Below are 9,639 nucleotides of genomic sequence, written 5' to 3' on the forward strand. Positions count from 1 at the left end.
ATGTTCGAGGTTTCTCTAAGTCGAGATGTGGGCCTCTCAACTTGATTATGAGGAACCGGTGATTTTTCAGTAATAGATACCGATTGAGAGTCAGCTATCTTAGTTATAGCTTCAACTAGGGTTTTTAGTGTTTCACTGATAACCCCTAACTGTGTTTCTATATTTTGTGTTCAAGTTTCAAGTTTAGTGAATTCTGTATACGGATCATAATCAATATCCTCCATTTGCACATTATCCTCTTGAGTTTCTATTTGTACCTCCTCATGTGTTTCCTCTCCAACTATTTCTTTTCCCTTTCTAGCCCTTTCCTTAGCCTCCCTAATCATACTATCCCTTTCTGGAGTGATCATTATAAAGATGTATATATTCTAGATTTTATAAAGCAAAGCACTCTATGTCAGAGAGAAAAATGTGATGCCCACTACCCTGGTATTTGTTCGAGGCATTTTGTCTTGAAAGTCGTCTCACTTTCTTTGATTTGTGCCTTCTCACTTTTATTTAATTCACAATCCTTCGATCCTGCTTCTTCCGTTTCCCTCGATGTAGAACTTCGAACTCCTTGACACCTTCTTCTTCTTTTAATTTGGCGAGGCTAAGGAGTTTGGAAAGAAGGATGGGGTGAAAAGACTTTGAAAAGAGAGGGTGGGGCTTATGACTTAAGAGGGGGTAGAAATGCTTTGATGAGGTGGCTTTTTTTCAAAGGTTTCTCAACCTTTGGATGATGTGTTTACTTTTTTTTTAAAATAAAGGTTTTTCAAACCTTTCATGATGTGGCAATGGCCTCAAATAGTCTAACTAGCAACCTATGATGGATTGTATAGCTCTAGAATTTCTCGGTCCCTGTCTGCTCGTCGACCTGCTTTGAATTGTCTATCTAAATTTGAGCCGCCCCTGGAGTCTAGACCTGTGAGATTTGTAGCACTAACACTCTGGTCTCGATCATGTAGTAATGATGACAGCTGCAAGTAGCCTTGGAAATTGAAAAGCTTCAAAGTCACAGGGGATTCACTAGTAGTAATAAGGACTCACCTACGTGCAATAAATATATGAAAATTCCCCTTATCTACCCCCTATTTACGGGACCTTACCTTATAAAATGTACCTTCCTTCCCTTACATAACCCCCCTCCCTTATGCTCACGTGGTACCATATGATAAACCCTAGTGGACCCCCCGGGTTCAAAGTTCAAACTCGTAGGCTGTAGCCATCTCAAGTTTCTAGTGCTCCCGAGTCCAGCCACACAATTGTATTTAGCAGTAGTACTTATGAGAGATTTGAGTAATGTGAGGGAATCGGCTCTATATACCCATGCACAGCAACTGTAGCCTGTCTACTTTGCTGTCGCGTCGAATTCGTGGACCCTTGGTCCTATATGCAGGTGACTTCATTGCACTCAATCAAGCTTCAACTGTCGTGACTTTGCTGCACTCAAGTACCAGTAGCCTAAGTCCAATATTACAATCAAGTGCACATGGTTCTCCAGAGCTCCATCGTTCTAGGCTGCATCATGAAACTAATGCTGTAGGTCGCACGACAGTTGACTCTTCACCTCCACCTTCATACCTGCGCTTACAAATCATCAAACTCTATCTCTGATACCAATGTTACAGCTACATAATAAGAGGGCTCTTCGATTCACCACCCAGCCATGATTTCCCAAGTGCTCCCGTCTCATTCGTATGTGAACTCTCCTTGAGTTCCCTTAGTTTTCTTCCTTTTATGGAGCCTGTCTCTAGAAATCCCCCCTAAACCCAGTGCATGACAAGTGGACCCCTTTTATGCCAAGTGTCCTTTCAAAGGACCTTAATCTTTTGACTCCTCTTGGCATCCTTCTATAATGCTAGGCATTAATTCACGTGTCCATTGTTGCACTGTCAAGTCCTCTGGCTTCCCACTTCACCATATCCACACTCCCAAGATTATGGTTGATGTAACATCTACAGCCCCTTTCAACTCTTCTAGAGATAAGTCTCTATCTAGATAAATGTTGTCAAACACTGAGACTCTTCTTTCTCTTGATCTTGAGCACATTCCACGAGCTATGGCTTTTTCTATCATGATGATCTCCTCTTCACCTAGCAGCTGCTTGAAGTGCACTGTGATTACCTCGAGGATTTCCTCTGGAACTTGGATGTTCCTATCACCAAATAGAACAGAGTCAAGGGATTCTTGGGTGTGTTTTTTCTTTAGGCTTTCAAACATATCTTCGTTAGTATTGTCTGCTCTTCCTGGCCACCAATCTCTAGTGTAGATTTTGGCATGTTTGGCAGTTATTTCTGCTTCTACCTTGAGTTTTTCTCTCATAGACCTCAGTTGTTCCTATCCCTGTTTAGTGTGGTCACTTTCTAGGAGAGTCAGTTGTTCTTCAAGCTTATGAATTCTTAGGGCTCTAGCTTTATCTGCTCTCTGTTTGATTGCTTCTAAAAAGGTTCTCGTCCTCTCCGTCGCTCTGATCCACTTGTCAGTAGCATTGGCTATTCCCCCAAAGGCATTTAACCAAATTTTTTCAATCTTGTCCTTGATGTAAGGAAGTTGGAAGGAAAAAGGGTTGGCTTTAAACCATGATCAACCAATTCTCCTCTCTTTATTTTCCAAAACTATAGTGATCGGTTTGTGATAGGTTTGTGATTCGAGAAGGGAAGGGTGCCAATTGCTCTGCACTTAATGCATAGCAACTCCTCAACAATTCTCTTAGAGCAGTAAGCTCTATCAAGCCACCCTTTCCTGTGGAGGGACCCCACCTGATTGTTTGTCCAAGTGTAGGAAGTGTCTCCTGAAACATCCAAGAGCTCAGCCCTATCTTTGAAATTTGACCATGTATTTAACTCATAGCCTCTTATAACACTGCCTATTCCTTCCCATCAGTCACCTCTGCTCTCAACCATGTTATAATCTCTGAGAAGAATCACATTGTCATTCAAAGGGACTGACTCCCACAGCAAAGCTCTATCTCTAGCCATGTTCGGGGCGTAAATAGAGAAGATTTGACAAGAGAGATGAGGGTGGTGAAAATCTGCTCCTACCCCAAATTTGCCAAAGATTTGAAGGACCCTTCCTATCCCAGCTCTACCAAGTGTTTAGCTACCCCAAGGGCCACACCTCCTCTCCCCTCATCATGGTCTGTTGTGAACCAGGTCCTATTGTCGTCGATCTGTTTTAGTTGCCAGCGGAGCTTACCTCCTCCAGCTTTGACTTCTTGAAGCGCTAAGAAGTCGAGGTACAACTTGTTTATTATCATCCATCTTTTAAAGACCAAGGGCTTCAAGTCAACCCTTGCACATTAACTGACAGACACGTGAAATTTTTTTGGCTCGTCATTGGGTAGAGCTTTTGTTCCTCAACTTCTTGAAGGTGACCGGGCTCAGTTGAGGGGAGAGTGCAAATCCTCTACATAATCTTCTCTTTTCCCTTTTTGCTAAACTTTCTTAGTCGGGATGTCTCCTTGAGTGCTGCTCATCTTTCTTTCAAGTTGTGTGGCTCTTTTCCCCTTTACTAAAGTAAATGGCAGATCATCCTAGGAGATGGATTCAAGTTCCACTTGCTCTAATTGAGCTTTGAAATTTTGCATGTCGGGAACAAATTCCTCTTCATTTGTGCTCTCTTCCATATTTTCTTCACTACTTCTCTCTTCTACTCTCTGCTTATCTACCTTGTCTAGAGTAGCTCTATCCTTTTTGGTCTGGTTGGGCTCCTCTTCTTGTGGTGGAAGGGTGGGTGCTCCCACCCTTGTCTTGGTACCTACCTCTACCTCCTTGCTCTTCTCTGCTAGCTTCTCTGGTTGCTTCTCTTCTAACTTCTCTGGTTGCTTCTCTTTGCCACAGTTAATTCAAGAAGGATAGTCTTTGATGAAATGACCACCCAGCCCATAGAGGAAGCAAGAGTTTGGGATATTTTTATAGAAGACTTTTTGTATCAGCTCTACACCATCTCCATCTAGTAGTCGAATGGCGTTGGGGGGGTCTAAGGATAGGTCCATAAGCACACAAGCTAGAGGGTTTCCTCTTGGGCTTATAAACCTCTCGGTTTCTACACCTAGAAACTGGCCAAGCGGCAAGTAGAGCCTCCAGCTATGGGAAAAGGGAAAGAGGCAAATCGAGGAACTCAACCCAGATAGGCGCCTTAGTGGGCGGAGGTGAGTCGGGATTGAAGGAAGGCTCCTAGAGCTGAACTGACAAAGATTGATTTCTAATCATCCAAGTTCCCTTTTGAACCATTTTTGTTGCCATCTCTACTTTTTCAAAGATAAAAACCATATATCTGTTTCTTAAAAAATGAATGCTAGTGACATTTAAACGTTTTCTCGACCAGAAGTTCCTGATCCATCCTTTAAGAAACATCGTAGGTGGGCACAGTCCATGGATATATTCAGCTACCGCACATGAACACAAACATTTTGTCATTTCGTAAAGCATTCCATTGTGAACTTTTACTATTGGAAGCTTACCTTTGATAGTGCTTCCATCTGTGCTAGTGAGCTTATCCAATCCTGAGTTGGAGGGATCAATGAAGATGCATTTGGCCCATGGGGAGAGCTGCTCCCATGCTGTTTGTTTAGGTGCTTGGGGCACTTTGAAGAGGCTTCGAGTTTTGCTTTGAACTGCTCCAGCATAGGAGCCTCTCTGCATGTCCGACAAGGGTGCCCCTTCTTGCGCCTGCTACACTAGATTTTTCTTGGCTCCATTGGATATTCTGTCTTGTTTTGGAGCTGAAAAAATGACACTTTTGGGCTTTTCTACTATTTTCTTTCCTAATGACAACGGTTTGCTATTGGTGGCAGTTCTAAGAGAGCTGAGGATTTCTCTGATCTCACAGCCCCATTGGTTTTTTGCATGTCACTTCCTTCCATGTGGAATGTAAAACCTGCCTTCGTACCGTCTTTAGCATTTTCTTTGGTCCCTGCATGATGAGATCCACTTTACTATTGTCCTCATGATTTAGTGTCTCTAGCCCAATGGAGTGGAGAGGGATTACTTTGGTGGGGGGCGCTCCCACCCTATCTTTGTCGCCGCCACTAGTCTTGTCACCGCCATCACAAGGAGACACCCTATCCCTACCACCATCCCTAGAGGAAGCCATTCACTAACCCTTGGATGTGGTCTTGGCCTAGTATTTTCAAAGTTAAACTTGCCCACAATATCAAGGTGATAACTTAGTAAATTGTCCCACAGGTTCAGTGAATGAGAACCAACGACCTTGAAGGTTACAATATGCATCCCACAGCAATTGTCCCTTCTCCTAGGCTTTTACTTCCAAATCCAACCTGCCTACATTCCTAGGAAACGTATCTCCTTGTCCTCAATGATCCTATTTTTACTTTGATGTGAATGCAATAGAGGTCCACATGTTTTTTGCTCTTTACTGGAAGCAAAACTCATATGATAAAGAGATTTTCAATGAAGATGAGGACATTACTAGAAGTAGAGCTCAAAATTACAATGTAGATAAAGAAAATTCTAGAATAATCTAGTATTTCATTATTATAGCTCTTAAGATTGTCACCTATTGGTAATGGTTTGTATCAAAATCTAGAAGGGACCTATGAAGAAAGAGAGTTAGTTGGGTATGTGGTTGGAAAAAAAAAAAGTCAATCAATATTGAGCTAGTGAATGGTGATTTTATTCTATTGTTTGAAATAATTAAGATTATGCATACTAAGATTATGCATACTAACATTCACTACATGTTCACAGAGGTGTATGCAGGTAGTCATTCTTTTAGAGGAGACCAAGGACTTGCTAGTAGATCTATGGATTTAGGTATTTTTATCACTATACAACACATATGATGACATTACAAAGGAATTTGTTTGCTTTTGCTTTTTTTATTTTGCAGAAGGATTTATCATGAGAGGACTATAAACTTTGAATCAAGATCATAAGGATCATAATGAATGCCATGGTAACTAAGCTACATTAAATCCTTACATCCTACCATGACTTGTGAATGTGTTGTTATCGATAGTTTTAGGTTGACAATTTCCTTAGGTTTTTGTGGACACTTGGGTTGGGAGTGGTATACTGAAATTTGTTTCTCACTTCTTCCCCTAGTTAGTGTTTTTATTTAAGATGATTTTTAGAAAATAAAGCCATCATTTGGTTTGGGGGAAAATTTTGGGTGACGATGGTAGTAAATTTTTTGGGGAAGATGTGTATTGAATGCAAAAAGCAGCCAAATCTTGGGAACACATAACTTTTAATTGCAAATCCAAATGAGTTATGCTATATATCAAATCAAATAGAAAGGTGTGATTTACAAGGATTTTATGTTTATTGTGCCTTTTAATGAGATTATATTTATGAAAATAAGCATGTTATGAAGTTATGATTAATTTTCTCCATTAAGAAGTTATGGTTAGTTTTCTCTATCAAATTTAGAGTAATGTTGCCCATTTTGGGGCATCATTTCTCAAGGGTGGGGATGGTGGGATTAAAAGCTTAGCCAATCATTTTTTAAGGGGAGTCTCCAAAAGAAAAAACTACCTAGGGGTATCCAAGGACGAGAGGTATTGAACTATCTCCAAATGTTATCTTGTAGTGTTGTCCCTAGATGAGAGCATAAGTGACCCTTAAGTGCATTAAAAATGATTGTCCAACCTAATTTGTTATGTGGTAGTTAAACAATATAGAATAAACTATGAAACCACTAAAAGAGAAGAAATACTAATGGTGTACATTAAAGAAGTTTTGGTAGTTTCTATTAGCAAATGAATTTGTCTTCTACATTGACCACCAAGCCTTGTTGTATCAAGTTAATTGAGCTTGAACAACTAGCAACAAAAAGGTAGCTCACTTCTATTGTTAGAAGAATTTTGTTTGAAATTGTGGTGTGGAAAGGGGCACACCACTATATTGTAGACCATATGTTTCATAGTAAGGGTTGGTGAAGAAGAAATGGGCATAAATGGTGACACACTAGATCCTCTAGTCTTCTTGATTGATGTAATTCCTAAATAGTTTGTAGATATAAGTTATTATCTAAATATATTTGACCGTTTAATGCTAGGAAGAGAAACCCTCACCGAGCCCTCACCTAAGACTTACCAAGGTAATAAATTTGATCCTTGAGCTAGATCAAATGTTTTGGAGTAGGGACTAGTAAAGAATTTATGAGCATGGATGACGATTCACCAGATCCTATTAATCATTTATATTAATGCAAATACTAAAATGGTATTTAGATATAATTGATTATATGAATATAATTTATTATTTGAGGCTAGGAAGGTATCTAAGACCTCTTTAGGTAAGAAATTTAATCTTAAGCTAGAACAATATCAACTTGTTGTGGCTTAGTTCTCGATCAAGTATACAAAATAAAAAAATATCAATTATTGAGAAGATATGTAATGACATATGAGATCCCAATAATAATAAGGGAGTTTCATGAAGCTATAGTAGGAGGCATTTTTTTAGAATAAATAATAGATAGAGAAATCCTCCTCCTAGAAAATGATGGCCTACCTTGTGAAATGATACATTTGACTATGGTGGCCTAGCTTGTGGAAAGATACATTCGACTATGCTAGCTTAACTTGTGGAAAGACGTAGTTTACTACATGTTCTAGAGGAATAAAAATTCTTGGCATAAGGAATTTAGTCATGCTGCCATAGTTATTTACCAAAATCAAATTGAAAATTGGATCATTGACTATATGGATCTATGCATCTACTAGATATAAAAGGCAAACTTGCTCTTGACTATTTTCACAATAATCCTTAGGTGGACTACTTCGTATTATCTATAAGGAGGACAAGTAGAGTCTACAAATAAATCCTATGCAAATGTAATAGTGAAAATGAGAGAACCAAAGTGTTTCAATTGTGCAAAACTATTTATGGCCTATAGAGCTAGAGCTAAGGCCAAACATGATTCTTTAATTGGAATATAGACTCAACATAGAATTTCTACTAAATTCCATTGTAATCAATCTAAGAACATCTATACAAAAGTAGGTAGGCGATATAAATTTCCGAGAGGATAAGGGCTATACATTCTAGAGACACACAAAAAAGAATATTGCTTCCTATCATCTTCAAGGAGGACAAGTGGAGTCTACAAATATATCCCATGCAATTTAGTAACGAAAATGAGACAACCAAAGTGTTTGGATTGCACAAAAATGTTTAAGGCCTACAAAACTAGATTCAAGACTAGCACATTATTGTTTAATTGTTGGCATATAGCCTCAAGGTAATCAATCTAAGAAAATCTATACAACAATAGGTAGGTGATAAAAATTCCTCCAAGGACAATGGCTATAACTTTTAGAAGACATGGAAGCAAAAGAGTGAGAATTGATGCAAAATTCAGCATCTCTCTTTGCACCTAACATCATTAAAGATTGATAGAGACTCATGAGACTTGCATTGCAGTTGGCATTTTCTTTTGGGCCGGATTTGCTCATATGGATGCATTGGTGATATTTTACTCTATTGTGGCATACACATTTGGGTGCACCTGGTATTTGGTGTGAGTCTCTCTTATAGGCACTAGCATTTGGGATTTTGCTTTATTTGCATTATGGCATTCTTTTCCATGTCTGAAAAGGAGTTTTTCAACATTAAAAAGTTTGATGGGACAAACTTTTCTTTGTGGAAAGAACAGATAAGGGATGTGCTTATTCAAAAGAAGCAGATTAAACCCTGCAAATATGTCTGAGGATGATTGGAATGAGTTGGATGTATTAGCAAAGTCTACTATTAGACTCATCTTGCAAAGTCAGTTTATTTCACAGTAGTAAATGAGCAAACTAAGGAAGATTTGTGGAAGAAATTGTGTGCCACTTATGAGAAGGAAACTGCCTTTAATAAAGTTTACCTCATGAAAAGGTTGTTTGAGCTACATATGAAGGAAGGGGTCTCCATTACTTCTCACTTGAATGAATTCAATATTATTTTCAGCCAGCTTCAAGCTCAAAAGATGAATTTTGATGCGGAGACTAAGGCAATATTTCTCTTATGTTCATTGCCATCCTCATGGGATACCTTCCGTACAGCTGTCAGTAACTCTGCACTTGGTGGAGTACTGAAATTTGATGATGTTGTGGGTAGCTTGTTGGCCGAGGAGATTAGACGAAAGTCTATGGATGGCAACAAGCAGGACGTAGCCTTAAATGTGCAAAGGGGCAGATCACAGTTCAGGGGGAAGTCCCAAGAAAGAGGGAAGTCTCATAGCAAATCCAGGGCACGGAACATTGAGTGTTATAACTGTGGCAAGAAGGGCCATATGAAAAAGGATTACTACAAGCTGAAAAGAGAGCAAAAGGATAAGAAAAAGAATGCAAATTGGGGTGCAAATCAAAAGGAAGAGAGTCCAAGGGAGGACAAAGGAAAAGTGAAGATCGAGGAGATCAATGCAATCACACATGATAGAGACAATGACGTTCTCTTCATGTCTAGTTTATCTGTAGAGTTGCTTACCACTTCAGATGATGCATATTCCCATGATTGGATTTTGGATTCTAGTGCTTCATTCCATGTTACTCCCCATAGGGAATGGTTATCCACTTATGACAGTGGAAAGACAGATTGTGTGCATCTTGGAAATGACTATGCATGTGACATAGTGGGAGTAGGTGACATAAAGTTTTCTTTTGCAAATGGGTCTACATTTATTTTGAAACATGTGAGACATGAGCCT

The sequence above is a fragment of the Dipteris shenzhenensis genome, chromosome 3 (genome assembly GCF_047967505.1).
Source record: "Dipteris shenzhenensis isolate YYH24624 ecotype China chromosome 3, Dip_SZ_1.0, whole genome shotgun sequence".
Lineage (NCBI taxonomy): Eukaryota > Viridiplantae > Streptophyta > Polypodiopsida > Gleicheniales > Dipteridaceae > Dipteris > Dipteris shenzhenensis.